The sequence below is a fragment of the Schistocerca americana genome, chromosome 2, assembly GCF_021461395.2.
Source record: "Schistocerca americana isolate TAMUIC-IGC-003095 chromosome 2, iqSchAmer2.1, whole genome shotgun sequence".
Taxonomy (NCBI): domain Eukaryota; kingdom Metazoa; phylum Arthropoda; class Insecta; order Orthoptera; family Acrididae; genus Schistocerca; species Schistocerca americana.
Window position 1 is genome coordinate 602916960 of NC_060120.1, and position 17040 is coordinate 602933999.

The 17040-nt window shown below is 41.4% G+C and overlaps 1 protein-coding gene across 1 annotated transcript in view; it reads right to left on the reverse strand.

Moving 5' to 3' along the window:
* LOC124596416 (esterase FE4-like) overlaps window positions 1–8836 on the reverse strand; it is a 388758-nt gene extending 379922 nt beyond the window's left edge. The window contains exon 1 of the mRNA XM_047135545.1: window positions 8795–8836. The gene's annotated coding sequence lies outside the window, so the exon portion shown is untranslated. The remainder of the gene's footprint in view (window positions 1–8794) is intronic.
* Between the last annotated feature and the right edge of the window lie 8204 nt (window positions 8837–17040).

The following is a 17040-nucleotide window of genomic DNA, read 5'->3' on the forward strand; positions in this document are numbered from 1 at the left end:
TGAACGACCGGCCGGAGGTCTGAACCGTTCTCCTCCGTACAGCGAGTTCATTGTCGTAACCACTGTATTGTTTCGTTCAGTTTTTCTACACGAGGCAAATGAAAACTGAAACACTATAGCCTATCAAAGTGCTCTTTATTCTCATGTATGGAAAAGTTAAGCTAAAGAATAAGAAACAAATACAACATGTACGTAGCTTATTTCAAGGAGATCTAAAACGGACTGTTGAAAATACTTCGCTTGTTGATGGTCGGTATTGTGACTATCTTGTAACGAATGACACCCGTTGTCACCGTGCCGTTTGTTCTTCTCGACGAGCGCTAAAGCCGCCTCCGAGCTTAACGTCGACAACTGATGAATGGATGGGCACCGACAGCGTCACGTGCCCTCATTCCATGAGACACGGCGGAGAGGTTTGGGATTTAACCCACGACATCGGTGCACAGGTGGCTAACCCGGAACTGCAGGGCACCAACGATAAAAACAGTGTAAACACATCCAGACAAAAAATAACATGTTATGAGATATGTCTCCCAACAAATGGTATTAGCAGAGACTTCAGACTGTGGATAATGTGGTCATCATGTGAAACGTGAACAAAATTCTATTTCAACATTTTAAATTGTATCCTGATGTTTGGAGACAACTGGTGTTAACTACAGCGAACTGTGTTATACTTTACTGAACGTGGAACTTATTACCTTTCATTGCAAAAATAATGATTCCTGTATAGGAAGTTTCACATCATTGAAGTGCTCAGTTTCAGATTGCAAATGGTAAGTACAGGAGCTGAAATTGAACTTCATCTATCTTAGAACTGCCTTCTAACTGTGCGCAGGTATATGTGAATCTTACAACAAGCCAATAACGCGTTGTGTTGGGTGCCCACAAGCACGTATAGACGCACATGCTCAACTTAATGACACAGATACAGGAGATTCGCATACAATTTATTAAGTCTTGTGAATTAATTACAACGTGAATATATAGTATCGCTTTTTGTGAGCTGCTTTTCCTCAACACGAGAAGGATTTTTGAAGTCACGATTATATAAATTATAGTGAGCGTCTTTCTCAGTCTCCATATCGAAATTATGCGGAGAGGACGCTTGACATGACTTGCAGAATTTAATAAAATGCTCTTTGCGTAAACTTCGTTCTGGGTGAGATGGCATGCTGTTTTGAGCTTTCTACTGGAGAGGGGTACAAATGTCTTTCCTACCACCCTACTTTAGGTTTCTTGAGGTTTTACTAGATTAATTCAGGCTTAATTCAGAATGGCATATGCATCAAACAGAAAATTCCTCTTGCACAACCGAGAAATGTGCTGTAATGAGTCGTTTTATCTGGACTCGACTTTTATGTCTCAGGAAGTGCTTTAGATTCAAAATGTGGTTTTCGTTATACTGAGAAAAATAGAAGTCAAGAGGTAGGTTTCGTGGAGTACCAAACCAGCTACGTGTTGACATCTATACGAAGGCAATAAAGCTGTAATATAAGCGTAGGCTTCCGTGGCAGTTGTCACTGCCAATAAAATTCTTCCGCGCTGTTGACCGCATTGCCAGTATACAAAATTACCCGACGTTTCGGACACTATTGCAAGTGGCCGAATCGTCATACAATTTTATATACTGACAATGCGGACAACAGCCATGAAGAATTTTATTGACAGTAAAGCTATAATGTTTGAAAATCCTGGTTACACGAATGACAATAGAAAACCGAAAGAGACAACTCCGTTGTGTATCAGAGGCAATAACAGTTCACCTATGTTTACCACTATACAGTCAATGAAACCACGATTTGATATTTGTGATAGCTATAGATAAGCTTCAAATCTCATGACTGATAATTTTTTTCTTCAATAATAAACGGAAGAACGGAAATCATGTTTAAATATGTGTGAATTCCTAAGTGACCAAACTGCTGAGGTCATAGGTCCCTAACCTACATAAACTAGCTTAAGGTAAGAACAACACAGACACCCATGCCTGGGGGAGGACTCGGACCTCCAGCGGGAGGGGCCGCGCAAACCGTGACATGACGCCTTAAACTGCGCGGCCAGTCGGCGCGGCGGGAAATAATCTTCAGTAGAACGTGGATAAACTGAAGAAACAGACGAGAACCTGCAATATCTCTAAAAGTCCAGCGTGTGATCTAAAAAATGAAACAAAAAACAAATGTTCAACTCAGAGACTTGTAAGATGGGTTGTCTACCCAACTAGCAATTAAGTAACAAAAGGAAAATACATTGCGGGAATAAAGGAAGTAACATATACGAACGACAAAAGCGCTAAGTATATAGCAGAAAATGTGGCCTCTCACAAGGTCTTTGCAAGGTTTTTTTGTGCATCGTCATGTTACCAGTAGATTACCGTGATGTAATGTGCGTAGGATCCACCAAATGTTTTGGACTTGGATCCCTAAGGCCGTGCGGTTAAAGGCGCTTCAGTCTGGAACCGCGTGACAGCTACGGTCGCAGGTTCGCATCCTGCCTCGGGCATGGATGTGTGTGATGTCCTTAGATTGGTTAGCTTTAATTAGTTCTAAGTTCTAGGCGACTGATGACCTCAGAAGTTAAGTCGCATAGTGCTCAGAGCCATTTGAACCATTTTTTTTTTGGATCCCTAGGTCCGGTGATTTTGATTCATTGATGTATCACCATTTAGCAGCTTATTGGTTTAGTCTGAGAACGAACGTTGGGTTCCATGTTCCGGGTTATTATTTATTATGACTCAGTTACGTGAGTAAAATTTTCTCTGTTTCACTGGTTTTAAAACTATTTTTTAATTTTTTATTTCTTTTGACGGGTGTTTTAAGGCCTGTTACCCTTTCATGATTCATTGTTATACGGATGTCGCCTGAGGATGTGGTTTTCAGAGCCAGAAAGTCGGTTGTGATTTGGTAATAAAAAGATTAAATACACCTAAAGCGGCTTCTCAATGCCCAAGGTGCTAACTGAATAGCCCTTGCAGGCGAAATTAGAACTTAGAAGGAATGGATTTAGCGGATAAACCAACTAACACATAATTTGGCCTGGCGGTAAACGAAGGAGAGTGGAAACAACTTGAAAGTAATAGAAAGGAGATTAATGATATGGAACTGATGAAGTTTCTGAAATTGTGTGCTCTGAGTGTATTAGCTTTGTACCGAGCGTGATGACATAGTGTCTGAGGCACTGGATCGGCATCTGGGAGAAGGAATGAGGTCTCTTTCTCGATTGGCTCTTGCTATGTAAGTTCACCTTGGCTTTTCCTTGTCGGTTCAAGTGCTCTCTGAATGGTTCATCTACAGTTCATGAATTTCCAGCATCTTGCCACGGAAAGCAGAAGTATATAAATATTTACAAATTAATCATATTTAGCTAGCTAAATAATAGCCTTTGATGACTGATAAAACTATTAATTTTCCTCCTCACCACGGAATGAAACAAAATATCAACCATGAGAGAAGTAGGAAAAAAGAAGCAGAAACTGAAACAGTAAAATAGATGAAAACATAATAAAAATGTACTAGAAAGAATAAGTAAGGAAAACATTTGGGTAGCCTTAGAGAGAAGATGGAGGGGAGGGGGGGTTAGAGAGTCATCTCCCAAGACACTCGTGGGTACTTGGCATTGGGGAGGACAGCAGAGGGGAAAATTTAAAAGGCAGTAAAACAGAATATGTATTACTACGTCGAAAAGGATGAATGTGGTTTTTATTTGCAGCGACGACAAGATTAGCACGTCATTTGAAAGTGTGGAAGGAGTCATTAAATCAATAGCAAACTTCAGAATGCGACAGAAATATTTTAAACAGTGTTCATCAATGTTAAAGACATTCATTTTGACGATGGAATGGTCATCAAAGCGTGTGTTGGAGTTTAAAATAAAGAATGAATGATGCGGAAAATCTATGTACCTTTTGTATTAATGAGATGTAAACTAAAATTGTGCGGCCTACAGAGAGCCGAACTCGAATATGTTATTTGAACGTACAGCTTGCAGCCGTCTGTCGGCGAGCGAGGTCATGCAGCGGCACGGCACAGGGCCAGCATTCGGCAGGACGGCGCTCCAAAATACAGTCCGCCAGTGCATGTTTAGATGTTTCATGTCTTCCATAGCATCCTCAAGATAAATTTTGGGATGGTTCTTATGATATCTTCCCCAATCCGAGTCTGTGTTGCGTTTCTAACAATGTCGTTGTCGACGGGACGTTAAAAATTAATCTGATTTGAAACTTACTGGCAGTTTAAAGCTGTGTCCCGGATCGCGACTCGAACCTGGGACATTTGCCTTCCGTACAGGTGCTACCAACTGAGCTTCCCGAGCATAATTCATGATCCGTCCTCACAAATTTCCTTCTGCCAGCAGATCTCCTAGCTTCTGAACTTCACAGAAGTTTCCCACCAATCTTCCGGGTCTAACACTCCTGGAAGAAAGAATATTGTGGAGACATGGCTTAGGCACAACCTGGGGGATTGTGTCCAAACTGAATTTACATTCTGCAGCTGAGTGTGCGCTGATATGAAACTTCTCAGGTTCGAGGACCGGTCCGGTAGATAACCTTAATTTGCCAGGAAGTTTCATATCAGCGGACACTCCACTGCAGAGTGAAAATCCATTCTGGAAACCAATCTAATTTCATTTTTCCTTCTGTCGATAAGTCTTACTCGAATGGCGCGCTGGAAGGAGTGTTGTGCGCCTGAAACGAGTATTCGGTTTTGAGTACTGGTCCAGAAAACAATTTGAACTTGTCACCTTCTGTCATCACAGATTCAACTACACAAAGAACAGAAGTTTCTCCACTCTGCCGTGAACACTAAATTGAAATTGTGGGAAGCGACTGTAATGGACTGTTGGAATAACACACCGACGGGAAGAGCCTATAGAAGTAACTAATGGGGAAGATCAAGGAGGTGACGCCACCCTCAGCGTGAACTGACGCAACCCTCAGCGTCAGTTGCATTAGTGAAGCTATGCTGTTATGGATCTAGATTACGAGTTTCAAATGATAGCGTGTAGTCCATTTACTGAGTGCAAATACTCTTGCTACTTTGTTTCAGGCTTAACGTGATAGTACCAAGTACAGTTAAGTCGTAGGATGTTTTTGTTCAACAAGCCTATCTGTGAACAGCATGTAGTCCACTGTGACATTCTGTAAGCATCTAAGTAGTGATTTGCTATCAGCCAGCAATTTAATATCATGCGAGTGAAATTTTGAGAAAAGCATAACATTTATTGATACATGTGGCAAACGTGATTGGTTTAGTAACACACTGTACCTTGAATATTTTTTTAAAAAAATAAGGTTGTATCATGACGTAAAGAATAACTGAACACTGAACCTCTTCGTTCATTGCTTGTGGTTCCAGATAGAAGAATGCACCAGTGTTTATGGGGAAGGATGAATGAAAACAGGAAATTCAGAGAAATGAGGGGCGGGTACTGATAATGTCATCGAATTTCTATATCCTTTTGCTACATGTCTGCGTTCATTGCTCAAAACGATAAGCAGACGCTACGATAAGATAATCAATTTGTACCGTGACCTTCAGTGCCATTATGCATTGGCATTTCAACTATATTTCCATTTTATGCCAAACTAGGAGTAACTCCGAGAGGCTAGTAGGTTTCCATTTTGAAATGCATGTTGTCCACTAACGTGGACGTTTACTTATATGCTTGCAGCTCGTAAACTATCTTCGTGACAAAAGCGACCAAGGAAAAATAAATATGAAATTGGATTGAAAGCCGAAATATTGGTAATTTAGCTTTAAAGGCCTTGCTGTTTTCCATGTAAAATGAAATTTTTTCATACAAATCCGATCATTAGACCCTGAGATCGTCTATTTATAATTCGTGTGACTTTTTGGTTTATGTGTCGCACGAATTCTTTTTATGTCCTGTTCACTTTAGGGATGAGCAGCTCCTTTGTACTCTAGCTGATATTTGAATGTATTTTCACGTTACGAGATGAATACTTTACTTTATTTATAGCACAAAAGAGAGGTTGTAGTACTTTCATTCGTTATGGCCTATAAAACATCGAGAACATAAAAGTTTCACCCGAAAAGCAAATCTCAAACAAAATCAGGATACAAGTGTTTATAATAGTAAATTGTAAAATCGAAAAACGGCATCATGTGGCTGTAATTACAAAAGAAAGCAACCTACAAGTGCATTAAGGAAGAAATCGAAAGTGAAACTTAATTCTTAAAGTTTCTGAAAGATTAAAACTATGTGTGGAGTGTGAATCGAGTCAGACTTGAGGAATGTATTCACTTGTTTCTCTTAATTTTATTGTAATTTGCATTCTATTGTATAAAGTACTGAAACAGGTCACTGATAATTCGGTATTTTAAAGTTCCTGAAAAGTGTTTTGTCTAGTATATGTGCATTTAATAAATGGCTTCAAGGTTGATTAATCTTAGCATTACTGGCATACAGCAATCGTTAGGTGTTTGCCATCCTTTACTAGAAGGACAGCAGAAAATAAAGGACTGGCGGCACGAGAAAGACACCTTGGGCTATACAGGATAATTTCCAAAGTTTCGGTTCTTGCCACCGAGTTAATTTTGGTGTTATCGTACAACGCTTCTAGAACTTTCCGAGTTGTCTTCTTAAATTGCTGAGCGCAACTGAACAAGCTGTGCGCTGCCGTCTGTAACTCTGCCTTCTGGGGCTAACAGCGGTGAGGCTGAGTGTGGCCTCACCTGTGTGCGTCATATTATATACTAAGACGCCAGGTTCGTCTAGCAGGCACCGAACTTCTGGGAGCGAGTAATTAATTAGACAGTAGGCTAAGCTAATTCGTATGGATGGAGGTTTTAATTTACGTAGTTGAGAAATCTGGCGGTCAATTATGAGACAGGCGGAATAGCCTCAAACTTAAAGAACACTGTAATAACCCTAGTACTGAAGGAGGCAGCTTCTGATATATTTGAGTACTACCTAACCATCAATTTAAGAAGTATCAGAGTGATAACATTAATTATTACTTACAAGAGAAAGGAAAGACCGATAGAAGCTGACCCTGAGCAAGATCAGTTTGTGTCCTGGGGAATACACAAAACAATGCTTACCCTACGATCTTTCTTAGAAGTGTTACGGGAATTGTAGTTTTCAATAAAATTTTTGACAATTCTGGCTGGATTTACACTATCTGAAATCCTGAAGGTAGTAAATACAGATATTACACAGAGGTTATAAGACGCAAAGGACATGAAGCGGAAGCAGTAGTTGAGAAGGGACTTGGACAGGTTTGTAGCCTGTGCTTTAATTCATTCAGTCTGTTCACTTAGCAAGGAGCGAAGTTCATGGGAGCTAAACTTTAAGGTATGCCGATAACATCGTGATGGTGTCACGGACCGTTAAGAGCTAGAGAGATCTAGTCAAAGCATCTTGTAGTGTTTTGAAAAGCCGTTATCAGATGAAAACAACGATGGCGGGATATAGAAGAATTAAGTCAAATAAATGATCCTGACGGGATTAGATTAGGTTATGAGATACTGAAGGTAGTAGATGAGATTTGCTATTTGGCAGCAAAATGACTGACGATGGCAGAACTAAATAGGGTATAAAAAGCATACTCGCAGTAGCAAGGAAAACTTTCCTGAAAAATAGAAGTATGTAAAAGCAAGTGTTAGAAACTTTTTTCGAAGATATTTTTCTGGAGTACAGCCATGGGCGGAAGTGAAACGTGAATGATAAACAGTAAATACAAGAAGAGCATAGAAGCTTTGGAGCTGTGGCTTTACAGAAGAATGGTGAAGGTACGACTAGATAATGAATGAGGTGGCACGGAACCATTTCGGTGAGAAAAGATCTTTACATCTACATCTACATTTACATGATTACTCTGCAATTCACATTTAAGTGCTTGGCAGAGGGTTCATCGAACCACAATCATACTATCTCTCTACCATTCCACTCCCGAACAGCGCGCGGGAAAAACGAACACCTAAACCTTTCTGTTCGAGCTCTGACTTATCTTATTTTATTTTGATGATCATTCCTACCTATGTAGGTTGGGCTCAACAAAATATTTTCGCATTCGGAAGAGAAAGTTGGTGACTGAAATTTCGTAAATAGATCTCGCCGCGACGAAAAACGTCTTTGCTTTAATGACTTCCATCCCAACTCGCGTATCATATCTGCCACACTCTCTCCCCTATTACGTGATAATACAAAACGAGCTGCACTTTTTATGTACAATTTGACTAAAAGAAGGATATGTTCGTAAGGCACATCGTGAATCTTCACGACTATTTAATCGGTAATGGAGGTAAGCGTCGGGGAAAAAAAAAAAAAAAAAAAAAAAAAGCAGAATTAGACCTACAGTAAGGAAGTAGGTTTCAGTTACTATCCACAGACGAAGAGAATGGCATGCAGAGCTTTATCACAGACGTTTTCGAACTGCAAGAGCACAACAAGCAAGTGATAAATCAAATCACTACGTTGAAGGGAGATGACTGAGGAGCACACTTACACCGAAACGCTATTATCGAAACCGACAATCAATCGATGTATGAAAGGGAGCGTGCGGCATAGTAGCTCAGAAACCGTGAGGAGTCCAAACTAGTCGAGACACCTCAAGGAAAAAGCTAACTGTCGAAACATAGTGTAAATTGACAACGTCATCTCTGCTGCAAACGTAAAAATCCGGAGCTTTTCAGTTTCGTCGAAAGAGAATGAAACATTACAGCTATGGCAATGAAGCTACAGGGCCATACTGGGAGGAAAGTGCCAGGGTGCTCTGATGTTCAGAGGGCGTGCCGGACAGAGTGGGGAGGCTGGCGCGGCGGCGGCTCACCTCGGCGTGGCAGAGTGCAGGTCGCGTGCTCGCGATGTGGCGGCCCGCGTGCTACTGGCCGCTGCCTCTCGCGACGCTATGACGCCGCCGCCGCCCCGAGTGACGTCACAGGTATTGCACGCGAATCTCGGCGGCCGCCGCGCGTCAGGCGCCGCGAATTTCCAGGCGGCGCGGAAGTCGGGCGCGGGTCCTGCGGAAGGCGGCCGCCGCTGGCTGTTCGGGCAACTCGCCGAACCGAGGTCGACGAAATCACACGCTACCCAACTATGTAGACATCCAACCCCTCTAAGTGCAGATCCCGGTCGCGCTGGGCATCAAACAGACGTAAATTGCAGTTTGGCTTGTTCAGTGCAGTGTCTGTTCTCGAAATGCAGATTCATTTGTGCTTGCAAGAAACACGGTAAAAACAAAAGTCATCGGAGAAGTGGAAACCAAATAACTACTTAAGTTTCTGTGTAGAATCATGACCTACCATCAAAATCGAGAAAATACATTATCTACACGCTTTCGAAGACAGCAAAGGCAGATACATCTACATGATTACTCTGCAGTATACAATGAATTGCCTGGCAGAAGGCTCATCAAGCACCCTTCAAGCTGTTTCTATGCAGTTTCACGCTCGAACAGCGCTCGGGAAAACCCAGCACTTCAGTCTTTCCGTGCGCGCTCTGATTTATTTTATTATGACGGTCATTTCTCTCTAAGTAGGCGGGCACCAACAAAACATTTTGGCAATCGGAAGAGAAAGTTGGTGATTGAAATTTCATGAGAAGATCCTGCCGCAGCAAAAAACGCCTTCGTTTCAATGATAGGCACACTAGTTCGCATATCATAAAATGGTTCAAATGGCTCTGAGCACTATGCGACTTAACGTCTGAGGTTATCAGTCGCCTAGAACTTAGAACTAATTAAACCTAACTAACCTAAGGACATCATACACATCCATGCCCGAGGCAGGATTTGACCCTGCGACCGTAGCGGTCGCTCGGTTCCAGACTGTAGCGCCTAGAACCGCACGGCCACTCAGGTCGGCTCGCATATCACATCCACAGTACTCTCTTCCCTACTTTCCGATAATACAAAACGAACTGCTCTTCTTTGGACTTCTTCGATGTGCTCCGTCAATCCTAACATATGCAGTGCAACACAACAATACTCCAGAAGTAGGCGGACAAGTGTAGTGTAAGCAATCTCTTTAGTAGATGTGTTCTGCCAATAAACCGTAGTCTTTGCTTTGCTTTCACCACAACACACTCTAAGTAATCGTTCCAATTTAAGTTATTTGTAGTTGTAATCCCTGAGTATTAAGCTGAATTTACAGTATTTATATTTTTGTGATTTACCGTGTAACCGTTTCTTTTAGTACTCATGTGGATGACTCCACATTTCCATTATTTAGAGTCAATTTCCACTTTTCGCACCATACAGACGCCTTGTCTAAATAATTTTAGAATTGGTTTCGACTATCTGATGACTTTGTAAGAGCGTCAATGTCAGCATCATGTGCAAGCAATCTAAGTAGCCCAGATTGTCTCCTAGATAGTTTATAATCAGCAGGAACAGTGCAGGGCGTATAATACTTCCTCGGGGAACACTTATATTACTGTCAGTTACTACGAACTATTATCTTTCTAACACGAAATCACGTATCTGCTCACACAACTTAGACGATACTCCACAAGTACGCAATTTGATTAGAAGTAACTTCTGAGGAACGGTGTCAAACGTTTTCTGGAAATCTGGAATCAATTTCTGAAAATATGGAATCAATTTGACATTCACTGTCAGCAGCACTCGTAACTTCGTGAGAATAAAGAGCTAGTAGTGTTCAGAACTATATTTTCTGAATCGTTGTTAGCTGTTTGTCAATGAATCGTTTTCTTCGAGGTATTCGTAATGTTCGAGGTCAGCATATGTTCCAAAAAACTACTACAAATCGACGTTAGCAATGAAGATCTGCAACTCAGCGGATTACTCCTGTTTCCTTTTTTCGACTTTTCAGTGTTTCGGTAACGATCTTCGACGAGCGAGCGGCTGTATGCGATTGCAAAGTATGGATATCTTGTATCAGCATACTCTGAAAGGAACCTGAGTGGTATATAATCCTGACCGGTCCCGGCGGGGTCAGGGATTTTCTCTGCCTCGTGATGACTGGGTGTTGTGTGATGTCCTTAGGTTAGTTAGGTTTAAGTAGTTCTGAGTTCAAGGGGGCTTATGACCATAGATGTTGAGTCCCATAGTGCTCAGAACCATTTGAATCATTTTTTGAATCCTGACCGGAGGCCTTGCCTTTATTAAGTGATTTAATCTGCTTCGCTACACCGAGAATATCTCCTTTTAAGTTACTCATGTTTGCAGTTTTTCTTGATGAGAATTCTGCAATAAGTGTCAATACTATCACCCAATCAGCTTAACAGCTCACGCATCCAAACTGCTGACTTTCGGAAAAACATCACCCACACTATTCCGAAGACTGCAAGAGGCGACAAGTGCGAAAATTATCACACAATCAGCTTAGCAGCTGATGCATCCAGGTTGCTGAGAAGAATAATATACAGAAGACTGGAAAAGAGAACTGAGGATCTGTTAGATGACCATCAGTTTGACTTTAGGATGGTAAAGACACAGTATAGGAGGTTCTGGCGTTGCACCCCTGATAATGAAAGCAAGGCTTAGCAAAAATCAGGACAAGTTTACATGATTTGTCGACCTAGAAAGGTGTTCGACAATGTTAACATGATGCAAGATGTTAGAAATTAACAGCAAAATTAGTGAATGCTGTGGGGAAAGATGTGTAATATACAAGTAGATTAAAAAATATGGTCTCAGTTTCAGTCATACGTGTAAGGTATTAGCTGTTGCGAATATGGAGTTCCATCAGCTGTATAACTGAATGATGACAATGAAAATTTGTGCCGGATCGGGGCTCGAATCCGGATTTCCTGCTTATCTCGAGCGCACGCCTTACCATTTTGCCTTCCGAGCATCACTCACGGTCACACCCAAATTGCCATACGATGTCAGCCACGTGTATATTCTTTTCTTGTGTTAATTTACAGATTAGCAATTTTCGTTTTTCTTTACTTTACTTGTACTGTGAAACCTTGCTTTTTGCCAAATTTCTTGTCTCTATGCTAAGGGCAAGCAACCTATAAGTTTTGATGAGTGACTTTTCCAGTATCAAAACATGTGATATAATGGCTGTATGTTTTGATTGCATCGACTTAGAAGGTTAGAATTTTTACAACCCAAGGGACCATAGATATTAGTATGTGGCATAATTTTCAACTTGATACATCAAACTAGTCCAGAAAAAAGGATCTTAACTGACGGATAAAAAAAGTCAAAAAATATTTATCGTGTGATACAACTACAAATTAACAGTTTCCGGATTTTTTCTTGTACTTGTACTGTGAAACCTTTCTTCTTGCCACATTTCATCATTCTAGGTTGCAAGTGCTACTTTGAGATGAAGAAGTTGGCACAGGAGAGGAATTCGTGGCGGGCCGCATCAAACCAGTCAGAAGACTGTTTAATGGCATACGTGCTGTAGCTTTTGATGAGTGAGTTTCCGAGTATAAATGGCCGTACCTTTTGGGTGAAGTGACTCAAAAGATTAAATTTTTGCACCGCCATGAGACCATAGACTTTAATATATGACATAATTTATATCTCAGCCTGTCCATGAGAAGAAGTATTCTAAACAGTCGGGCAGACAGATGGACAACAAAGTGATCATATAAGGGTTCTGTTTTTACAGACTAAGGCACAGAACCATAATAATGAACTAGTAGTTGTGTGCAGATGCTACTGCGACAGTACAAAATATAGAAAATGTCATAGAAAGAGTAACTGACATTTCCAAAGAAATATAGTGCTAGAGTCTGAAATCGTGCTACCTCTACATGAAGCAAAAGTAACGCAATTTGCAACGAAATATGCATTTAAAAAGAAGAGGAAACAACTGTAATAAAAAATATAAGCGTTACGAAGATATATTTATATTGGACATAAAAATTTCTCATTGCAGCCTGCATCTTGAAACTCACCAGGGTAGCCAAGAGCGCTGACGCGCTGCTTCCTGGACTCGAGTAGGCGCGCCGGCCTCAGATCGAATCCGTCTGGCGGATTAACGACGAGGGCCGGGTGTGCCAGCCAGCATGAATATGGTTTTTAGTCGGTTTTCTCCACATCCCACTAGATGAATACTGGGCTGGTTCCCACATTCTGCCTCAGTTCCAAGGCTCGCAGACATCTGAACTCATTTTCACTATTCCATGGATTACACTAGATGCAGACAGTTGTGGTACACTATTTCCTTTCCGGAGGGTACGTGGTGGTGACAGGAAGGCCATCCGGCCACCCATTCAAATTAACATGCCACATCTAGTTAACTGGCAGACCCTGCAAGTCGGGATTAGATGCTAGGAAAGAGAGAGAGAGACTTTATCTTGAAAGTAAAATTTTGTTAAGAATACATTTAATAAATTATGTGATAACGTTCAGTTCACAAGCAAAGTAAAGCAAAGGTTTACAAAAACATACACTATGTGTGAGTGAGAGATGGTTGCTTTTAAAGAAGTGTAGAGTAAAAGTTACTGTGTATGAAATGACCCATTGTTTTACTGGTTACACACACGATAAGAGACGGAAATTAGCGCAGAAAGCACAAAATTTTGCTTATGCAAAAACAAAAAAATTGAGAAAGGCTCAGCTGGGCAAACCACTTATAATGAATGTAGTGTTACGCAGCAGAATAATTTTAATGTACATGATTAAGATTTTAAAAGTTCTACCAGAACAGATTAGGTTAGTTCTCGACTTCTGTGCCAATCTGTATGTCAACAAGGAATACTGTCAATGTAACAGACCTCAGAGGTTGGTAGGCAGCATACAAACGTTGCTGCGCTACGTACAAAGCACTGTGAGGTAACATTACGTAACTTCACCGCCTGAGTTCCACTACAAAAGCAAACCTAAAAAGAAACGACCGTGCTCGGCGACCCAGAATAGGTACAGAATTATCACAGCTATGAAAAGAGCGTTGTTGGGTCCGATAAATGAGGGCAAATGAGCTCATACACTCACAGCCACCGTGTCATGGCGCAGGCTGTGATCTTTAAACACGGAAAATTTCGGAATGTACATTCTGTCAGTGTCGGTAGAGCCAAAGAGAATGACGTGCTATTGAGTTTCACTGAAACGACCTGGTTGGTTACTTCAACGATGTGAAACAGCCAACGTGATGCATACCAAAGTCTCGATCTGCCGTTGCTGCCTACTGGGTCATCGCAGATGAGAAGACTGGTGTGAGACCATCCCTTCTACACTACGGGTCTTCGTGGATGATATGCAAGCTGTCATCTTCACACTGACGAGGCATGGCAAAGGCGTGCAGCCTCCGGGTCGACTCGTGAGCATCTTCTGCCATCTTGGTCGACCCTTGCAGGATGATCAGGGCCCAGTCTTCGCGACAGCCGACATCGTTGACCACAGTCGGCACTGTCTGTCTGAGTGCACTACGGGCTGCCTTCGAGAGCGCTGAGCTGGGAGGACTCACTAGGTCATCTTGGAACGCTAATGAAAAGCAACCTTTGGTTCGCCTTCCCCACAATATTATCTATGTGGTCTTTCCAACTGAAGTTGTTCGTAATTTTAACACCCAGGTACTTACTTGAATTGACAGCCTTGAGAATTGTAATATTTATCGAGTAATGGAATTCCAACGGATTTCTTTTGGAACTCATGTGGATCACCTCACACTTTTCGTTATTTAGCGTCAACTGCCACCTGCCACACCATACAGCAATTTTTTCTAAATCGCTTTTCAACTGATACTGGTCTTTGGATGACCTTAATAGACGGTAAATTACAGCATCATCTGCGAACAACCTAAGAGAACTGCTCATATTGTCACCCAGGTCATTTATATACAGATCAGGAACAGCAGAGGTCCCAGGACGCTTCCCTGGGGAACACCTGATACCACTTCAGTTTTACTCGATGATTTGCCGTCTATCACTACGAACTGCGACCTTCCTGACAGGAAATCACGAATCCAGTCGCACAACTGAGACGATACTCCATAGGCTCGCAGCTTGATTAGAAGTCGCTTGTGAGGAACAGTGTCAAAAGCTTTCCATCATCAGCACTCCACGTGGCCGTGGCACTGAACAGTGGCAGCGACGTCATGATTCGTTGAAAGGCGTCAGCTCCCCTTTGCAGTATGTGCGCTCACGCCCGGTCGCCGGCTGCAGCTCTGACGATCATTAAATGTTGTTATAGATACTGCTCTCTCATTGACGCCTCTGGGTGTGAACTCGACCAGTCACCCACTGTACGCTCCAACTCCTGTTGACAAAGCGACCCCAACTAGCGGATGAGTCACAACAGTAGGTAGTTATGTCAGCAGGAAGACATCCTGCTTGGAATGTATGTAAATGCCTTTTTAAGGCTAGAGGTTGTCGCAGCGTAAGCCAGCCAAGGATGACACGTTTGCGCAATAGGCGGTACAGCCTCACGCTTCAAGTGCTGATGATAAATATGGCTAAGAGTGAGGATATAAAAAAACGTTCACAAGTAGCTAGTTACATTGGATCCATACAACCTCCTGACCTTGAGCCAATGCAACAACTACCGAGACCATTAGTGGTTGCGTGTGAACAGGGAGCGAGCTGTTGAAGAGACACGCAAATAGTATGGCATTCACGTTTAGTGATGTCATATAGTCACTGCTATGGCGAGCGGTAACGCACACACACGCACTGAAACTTTGAGATAAAACATGCAGTGTTCATACTTGCTCTTGTTACTCGTGTCGTATTTCGTTGCCACGTGATTTTTGCAGTGCCATTAGGTGATGCTTCACTGAAGTTGCCAATGAGGTTCTACAATTGAAATTTTGTCGGCTTGAACCAAAAACATGTTACAGCCATTGCAGTACACAGTACTGAGCTTAACGACTTTATTTTGTATGTTTTTCTGAATGAGCTATGTTGATGGAAGTTACAAGAAGCATGTTTGGTGTTGAGGTTATGCAATCGAACCTTGTAAATTTTTTATATTATCAGAGACTGGTAAACACCCGATCCTTTAACGAATCGAACTCCCATGTATGAAAAAGCTTAGAACTTGTGACTCCTTTACAAATGAGTTAATATATTAAATATTTGACGTTTAGTATGTAAGCGAGAATAAGTTTTCAAAGAGGTTTGAAATTACGTTTAAAGTTTGCTGGAAGACGCTGAGTACTCTCGACATCAAACACTGGATGAGTAGGCTGAGTAGTTTACGCTCTGTTCTAATCAAAAGATAGGTTTTCAAGCAGCTCAATGTTTATGACGTTATATCTCCTGAACGATACCTCTTACGGTGATATACTTCATAGGTAAATTAGTTGGTACACGTGAATACTATCTACAAAATGTGTTCCGAGTAGAGTCAGAAAGAAAGAAATAAAATAAAACATCATGGCTTATGCGGCAGTTTTACTGCACAAACAGCGAAAAAGTCGCAAAGGATTAACTTTTTTCCATTTATTATTTTGAGGGGGATGTGTGTGAGAAGAAGTTTCGTAATGGTTTGAAATTATATATAAAGTTTGTTGCAAGTCAGTAAGTGCTCTCATTCTTACATACTGGATGAATATAGTTTGGCTATTTGCACTCAGTTCGCCGCCTCAAGACATACACACAGTTTCCAGCTGTGTTACTTGTCTTGCTGTGTTAATCTTTTGACATAAGATTGTTCTTCTTAGTCAGTAGATTGTGACAGGATATTAAACTTTTACATTTTGTCAACAATTACGTGGAATAGAGAAAATCTTTTTTTTTTTTTTTTTTTTTTTTTTTTTTTTTTTTTTTTTTTTTTTTTTTTTTTTTTTTTGCCTCTGAAAACCGTTAGGTAGATGGCCTGCAACTTGGAGTGTCTTCCACGAACCATGAACCGGGTTAGGCGGTTAGTAACACAGATGTTGCAAATTAATTCAGGTTATGCTCATAACTGTGCATTGTTGAATCACTCCAACTTCACGAAATTATACACTTCTGGCCACCCACCTGTGGCTGTGTGTTACCAGTGTACAAAAATGAACTTCGAGGAAGATTGTAATATTTACTACTCGAGATTTTGCTGCTGCAGCTGTTTAGTAAAGTTTGAAGACAGTATGTCCATAATCAGCCCCAGCAAGTTTATCCACCAGTGTCGCAATTTATGACATTTTAGCGCAACATAGCATGTTAGAAACG